This window comes from Primulina eburnea, chromosome 1, assembly GCF_022965805.1.
Source record: "Primulina eburnea isolate SZY01 chromosome 1, ASM2296580v1, whole genome shotgun sequence".
Classification (NCBI taxonomy): domain Eukaryota; kingdom Viridiplantae; phylum Streptophyta; class Magnoliopsida; order Lamiales; family Gesneriaceae; genus Primulina; species Primulina eburnea.
The window spans coordinates 58,001,594-58,009,668 of NC_133101.1; the positions used below are offsets into that span (position 1 = coordinate 58,001,594).

At 37.7% G+C, this 8,075-nt stretch overlaps 1 pseudogene; it reads left to right on the plus strand.

The window, feature by feature from the left end:
* The first annotated feature begins 5,676 nt into the window (after positions 1-5,676).
* Positions 5,677-7,494, plus strand: LOC140808901 (strigolactones hydrolase CXE15-like; annotated as a pseudogene).
* The last annotated feature ends 581 nt before the right edge of the window (positions 7,495-8,075 follow it).

Here is an 8,075-nt window from a genome sequence, read left to right on the forward strand (position 1 = left end):
CCATTGATGACTAAATTTGGACCAGTTCCTAGTTTTTCAAATTCACACTTGAAAAATATTGTCTTCAATTCACTTTTTTTTTTCTATTCAATGTTTATGAATTGACAAAGTTAAATAGCTTTCTATCCACACTTTTATGTGTAATAAGCTATAATCTATCTCATAGATATTTTGATCAATCTATTTATGTTGGTCTCACGTGCTGAATTTGAGATAATAAAACTCGAAAATAAAAAATAAACTGGACACCGAGATTTACGTGGAAAACCCCTAAAAATTATTAGGGTAAAAACCACGGGCAAGATGAAAAGAATTTCACTATAATATTTTGTGGTGTACAACTCACTTACTGTGTTTCCAAAGAGAACACGCACTCTCTTAATACAGGAGAACAAAACACCTCACAAATATTATAGAACTAAGCACTCAAATGCTTATAAGATGAGAGAAAACTCGAAGAAGGGATGATTTCAGAATGAAGGGGGAAGCTCTATTTATAGAGCCCCTGACCGTGTGAAGATGCGTATAAAACGCGTCTTCCATCTTTCCACGAAACCTTTGAGCAGCCCACGTTTTTTTTTCTTTTGCTGCCACTTGTGCATTTAATGCACCTACCGACATTTCTCCCACTTGGAGATTTGATTGAGAATCAAACACATCTCCACACATCCTTTCAATCTTGCCATTACCTGCTGCTTACGTTTCTGCTAGGCCACTTGAGGATCTACACCACTCAAACTTATCAGTGTTCATTGGCTTGGTCAGAAAATCAGCTATGTTATCCTTCGTATGGATCTTCTGCATATCCACACATCCTTCTTCTACTACTTCTCGTACAAAATGAAATTGTACTCCAATGTGTTTCGTCCTGGAATGAAAAACTGGATTCCTTGCGATATACGAGGCACTCTGACTGTCACAAAACAAAGGAACATTCTCTTGTTTGTACCCGATCTCCTCCAATAACCTTTTAATCCATATTGCCTCCTTGCAAGCTTGAGTAGCTGCCATATATTCTGCCTCCGTTGTAGATAACGCCACAACTGTCTGCAGTTTTGAAACCCAGCTTACTGCTCCCCCTGCAAGCGTAAACACATAACCAGTAGTAGATTTCCTCTTATCAGGATCACCTGCATAATCTGAATCGACATAGCCTCTGAGTGTAAAATCCGATCCTTCATAACATAATGCAGCATTCGAGGTACCTTTAATGTATCTAAGGATCCTCTTAACAGTGCTCCAATGCTCTCGTCCAGGATTCGCCATATACCGACTAACTGCTCCCGCTGCTTGAGCAATGTCCGGTTTTGTACATATCATAGCGAACATCAAACTTCCCACTGCTGATGCATATGGTACTCGAGACATCTCCATCCTCTCTGCTTCACTGCTAGGACACATCTCGGAGGATAACTTGAAGTTAACAGGAAGAGGGGTCGAAATTGGCTTACTATCTTGCATGTTGAAGCGTTGCAAGATTTTCTTCAAATAATTTTTCTGGGAAAGCCAAATCTTTCTGTTACTTCTATCTCGGAGAACTTGCATCCCTAGAATCTTGTTTGTTGGTCCCAAGTCCTTCATATCAAATTCCCTAGCCAACTGTGCCTTCAATCCTTGGACCTGATCTTTGTTGGGGCCTGCTACAAACATGTCGTCCACATACAACAGCAAAATAATATAATCATCACCAGACCTCTTGAAATACGTACAAGGGTCTGCACTCAGTCTGTTGTATCCAAGGCTCATGATATAGGAATCAAATCTCTTGTACCAACACCTCGGCGCCTGTTTGAGACCGTACAGAGATTTGTTCAACCTGCAAACCAAGTTCTCTTTGCCTTTTTCCGCAAAACCTTCTGGCTGGAGCATATATATTTCTTCTTCAAGATCTCCATGAAGAAATGCCATTTTCACATCTAGATGTTCTAGATGTAGGTCAAACACCGCACACAATGCCAATACTACTCTGACTGTTGTAAGCCGAACCACAGGAGAAAATATCTCATTGAAGTCAATGCCTTCTTTCTGAGCATACCTTTTTACTACCAATCTAGCACGATATCGCTCCACTTGGTTATTGCCATCACGCTTGATCTTATAGACCCATCTGTTACCAATGGCTTTCTTCCTTTGTGGTAGTGTAACAAGATCCCAAGTTTTATTCCTGTCTAATGCCTCCAACTCTTCTTGCATTGCTATCATCCACAAGGATACATCCGAGCTTTGAGTAGCCTCGTGGAAACTCGATGGCTCACCATCCTCTGATAATAGACAATATGCAATGTTGCTTTCAGTGACATAATCTGAAAACCAACCTGGTGGTCTTTTGTCTCGAGTTGACTGCCTCACATTGGAAACTTCAGACTCAACATGTTCTTGTTTTTCGTGCTCTGGTACTGCTTCACAAGAAACTTGACATTCGTCCATCTTATTTTCCACCTGAAAAATAGTAGTTTCTAAATTCGCTGTGCCTTTGTCTCCCTTTACTTTATCTTCCTCGAAGATAACATCCCTGCTGATGACAAGCTTGTGAACAGTAGGATCCCACAAGCGAAACCCCTTTACTCCATCAGCATAACCCAAGAAGATACATTTTCTGGATTTCGAATCCAACTTCGATCTTTCTTGTTCATTGTACAGAACGTACACATGACTTCCAAATGTATGCAAATGAGAATAATCTGTCGGCTTCTCGGTCCACATCTCCATCGGAGTTTTAAAATCAATCGCCACTGAAAGAGAACGATTGATAATATAACAAGCGGTTTTGACTGCTTCTGCCCAAAATGACTTTTCTAGACCTGCAGTCCGCAACATAGCTCTTGTTCTGTCCAACAAGGTCTTGTTCATCCGCTCCGCCACTCCATTCTGTTGAGGTGTGTAAGCCGTCGTGAACTGTCTCTTGATGCCCTCATGTTGACAATATGCATCAAACTCGTCACTGGTATATTCTCCTCCATTGTCAGTCCTCAGACACTTGATTTTCTTTTCTGAATCAAGTTCAACCCGCGCTTTGAAATCTTTGAAGGCCTGAAAAACATCTGATTTCTTCTTGATTGGATACACCCAACATCTCCTAGAGAAATCATCAACGAACGAGACAAAGTATCTCCCTCCTCCTAGGGATACAACCGGTGCTTGCCAAACATCCGAATGAATCAGCTCCAATATGCTTTTGCTCCTGGCAGTAGAAGTGTCAAACTTTAATCTGTGTTGTTTACTGGTAACACAATGCTCACAAAAGGGTAGTGACACTTTTGTAAGTCCCGACAGCAGCTTCCGTTCTGAGAGAATTTTCAACCCTCGTTCTGACATATGCCCGATCTTTCTATGCCATAACACTGTTAATTCTTCTCCTGAACCATTTGATGCAACAGCTAGTTCTGCCTCTTTGTGTGTTTCTCCCAAAAGAACATACAGATTTGCAGCAACCTTTTCCGCCTTCATAACCACAAGCGTGCCTTTCACAATTTTCATGATCTCGTTCTCGATCCGAGTTTTGCACCCGATGTCATCCAATTGCCCCAAGGACAAAAGATTTTTCGTCAGTCCTTTCACATGTCGTACCTCCTGTATGGTGCGAATGGTACCATCAAACATTTTAATTTTGATAGTACCGATCCCAGCGATTTCCAAGGCATGATCATTTCTCATGAATACAGATCATACTGAGATTGGTTCATAATGATCAAACCATTCTCTCCGAGACGTCATATGCCACGTCGCTCATGAATCCATTATCCATGTGTCACAAAATTTGTGTCTGCCTTCTGTAACAGTTGCTGCTTCGCTGAATAATATTTCACCACTGCTTGAAGTACTAGCCACATTTCCTTGAGAATTTTTATCGATACTCGTACATTCTTTATTGAAGTGCCATTTACCGTCACATTTAAAGCAGCAAATATTTTTCTTCTTACTTCTTGACTTTGATCTACCTCGTCTTTGGCTCCCACTGGAGTCACGGTCCATAAATCTTCCTCTTACCATCGGTAACGCCTCTGCCTGCTTCGAAGTTACCAACCTATCTTCCTTATTCTTGCGCCGGCTTTCTTCTCCGAGAACCGCAGTTAAGACATCGTCGAATCTTAGAAAGCCCATAAGAATATTGTTGGTAATGTTGATGATAAGTTGATCATATGAATCTGGTAGACTTTGAAGTAGAAGCTCTGCACGTTCATTTTCCCCTATTTTATGCCCCATGGAAGTGAGTTGGGCAAATAGAGTATTTAGTGTATTGATATGGTCGGTCATCGATGAGGATTCCGTCATCCGAAAGTATAAAGCCTTCTCTTTAGGAAAATCATGTTGTGTAGCGACTTGACCTCGTACATCTTTGTCAAAGTATCTCAGATAACTTTGGCTGTTTTTATCTCAGAGATACTTGACAAAACTTCGTCAGCTATAGCCAAGTGTAAATTGGCAACAGCATTATCATTCATCTCATTCCACTTTCTATCATCCGTAATCTCCACCGGTCTATCTCCAATAGCCGTCAAGCAATTTTTCTTTCTTAAAACTACTTGTATCTTTATTTTTCATAGCATAAAATTGCTTCCATTGAATTTTGCTATCTCGTACCTTCCCGCCATTATGTCTACAACAATTTTAGTAGACCGGATAAAATAATCTCGCCTTAAATAAAAAATCTCAAAAAATCTTTCTGATGTGGAAGATCAGTCTAGGCTGTAACCACAAAGCATACTCAGAATTTTAAGAAATTTTAAACCAGGCTCTGATACCACTTTTTGGTCCCACGTGCGGAATTTGAGATAATAAAACCCGAAAATAAAGAATAAACTGGACACCGAGATTTACGTGGAAAACTCCTAAAAGTTATTAGGGTAAAAACTACGAGCAAGATGAAAAGAATTCCACTATAATATTTTGTGGTGTACAACTCACTTGCTGTGTTTCCAAAGAGAACACGCACTCTCTTAATACAGGAGAACAAAACACCTCACAAATATTATAGAACTAAGCACTCAAATGCTTCTAAGATGAGATAAAACTCGAAGAAGGGATGATTTCAGAATGAAGGGGGAGCTCTATTTATAGAGCCCCTGACCGTGTGAAGATGCGTATAAAACACGTCTCCATCTTTTCACGAAACCTTTGAGCAGCCCACGTTTTTTTTTTTCTTTTGCTGTCACTTGTAAATTTAATGCACCTACCGACAATTTATGTGTTAAAAGGACATATGAAAAAAAATTGTAACTGAGAAATTATTTGCACATTATCCAATAGTTTCTACCTACGATAATATGAGGAATCAATAAAGACGAACAATTAAAAAAAAATTCTTCATTTCTTCCATATAAACGTAACAAGATGGTATATAGTTCAACTTCTTTCATAGGCGTCCTTTATTATTTAATTATGAACAACATAATTTGATATAAATTAGCATGATTATTAGTTCTCATTTACCTCCATCTAAATTATCATTTTTTCTTCTTCTTTTTTTTATTTATTTAATATATATGATACGTGGATGGATAAATATTTTTTAAAAAAAATTATTTCAATACATAACTGTATCAAAATTATATAGATGTGTATTTTAATTTCTCGAAGTTTCTTCCATAAACCCAAAAAGATAGAAGCCCGCCGGCCCAAAACCATAAATATTTCATTTTCAATATCTTCACTTTGTATTTAAAGTAATGACACATACACTGGTACACAGAACAATGGCTCACACAATTGTCAAGGAAAGCGCCAACGACACCTACTCCGCCACTCCTCCGCCGCGGCATTCCGCCGCATGAGGTGGACGAATGCCGCGGCGTTCCCCGATTGTACCGATACGGCTCGATTTGGCGCTCAAACAAGCCGAGCTATGAAGTACCTGTGCACGATGACGGGTCGGTACTATGGAAAGATGTTCCCTTCGACTCCACCCACAGCCTTCAGTAAATCCGGCTTCTCCACTATACGCCAAGCTCCCGATCTTCTACTACACTCATGGCGGAGGCTTCTGCATCGGCTCCAGGCAGGGGCGGAGCCAGGATACAAAATTACCTGGGGCTGGCTCCGTCTCATATGGTATTTAATAAAATAAATAATTAAATAAAAAATTTAAAATAAAAAATATGTAAACACTGTCTTCATGAAAACATAGAACAAGAGTATTTAATAATTAATATCTTAAAAAACATGAAGCTAAAACACTACTGAAGTTGTGCTCTTCGATTCTTCTTAGAATAAAACTCATTAATTATTAAATCGTTATCAATTTTTTCAACCAAATCTCGTTCGATGTAGATTACCATAGAATCTCCAAAAAACTCTGCTTCCATTTTGTTACGAAGAGCTGTTTTAACAAGTTTCAACAATTCCTACAAAATTCCATAAATTCACATTGATATTTTCTATAGCATCTAAACATCCAAGTAATAAATAATAAAAATTAAAAATCGACAATCCCCAAAATAAAATCTGAAAATTCGAAATAATGCTCAAATAAATTCCAAAAAATTGTAAATACAATCAATTGGCTCAAATATAGTACTTACAATCAACAATTTAATATATATCAATTATCGAAATTCAAGAAAACCAAAATACCCAAATTTCGAAACACTAAAATCTGAAATTACCTTTAAAATTTGAAATCTAACTAAGAACAACAAGAACGAACCGTAGAAAGTCTAACACTAAGATTTCCTCATGATTTTCGATGAAAACGGCAACCGATGGACGACGGCTGATTTCAAGACGACAAAGAAACTTCGAAATTTCGGTATTAAAAGAAAGCTTATGCCGTGGATTTTCCGAATCTACAATCAATTTTGAAAAATGGCGATCGATGATGAAGTTGCGGCCATTTGAAATAATGAAAATTGTGATAGTTTGAGAGAAAATAATAAAGATGGACAAGTGAAAAAAAGAGAATATAAATTGAGTTTTGGGACTAATCAATAAAATTTTTAAAATAAAACATATACATATATATATTTTAAAAAATTAGGTGGGGCTATCAATAAAATTTTTAAAATAAAATATATATATATATAATTTTTTTTTTAAATTAGGTGGGGCTGGAGCCCAACCCAGCCCCACCATACCTCCGCCCCTGGCTCCAGGACGTGGCCCAACTGCCAAAACTGCTGTTTCAAGCTTGCCTCGGAACTCCAAGCCGTGGTCATCTCCCCCGACTATCGGCTGGCATTAGAGAATCGGCTCCCGGCAGCCATTGAGGACGGCTACGCGGCTGTTAAATGGCTCCAAGAACAGGCTACGGCAGATGAGCCGGATAAATGGCTGACCGACTTGGCTGACTTCAGCCGCGTATTCATTTCGGGTGACTCGGCTGGCGGGAACATAGCCCATAATCTTCGAGCGGGACTGGCCGAGTTGGCTCCGGTCCGAGTGAGGGGTTGTGTGTATTCGGCTCTATTCTTTGGTAGAACTGTGAGGACGAAGTTAGAAGCTGAGGACCCAAGATTTCAGGCGGTGTATTCCATTTTAGGAAATTTATTATTTTTGTAGTTTTTAAAAAATCTTAATTTTTCGTATTTTTTCATATTCTATAGAAATTTAGTGGTATTCAACATAGATTTTATAGAATTTTAAAAAGTCGAATGATATTCAATATTGATTTTTTAAAACTTTATAAAAGTCTAGATGTATTCAAATTTTCTATAGATTTTTAATAATTTAATGAAATTCATTAATATACAAACATTAAAGCCTAAAGTACAACTATAAATTGTCAAAAATTGTATTAGGTTCAACCCAAAGATTTGGATGAATTTTTAAAACTTCTAACTCGTACACAAGTTATTTATTTCTCTCTGTCGTTTCACATCATTTCTCTTCTTATCTTTTTTTCTCTCATCTATCTCTATCACTTTCTCAAATTTTCGAAATGTGTCTGTATATATATTTTCATTTTTCCTTTCAAATTTTTCATTTTTTGGCTGATTGTTTATTTAATAATTTTTTATTTTAATATCATAGGATGTTTTAAATTCTAGAATTGATTTTGTGATTTTTAATTTATGATTTATACATATTAATGTAATATTCAATAATAATAAAAGATGATCCAAAAAAATGTCGCTTAATTC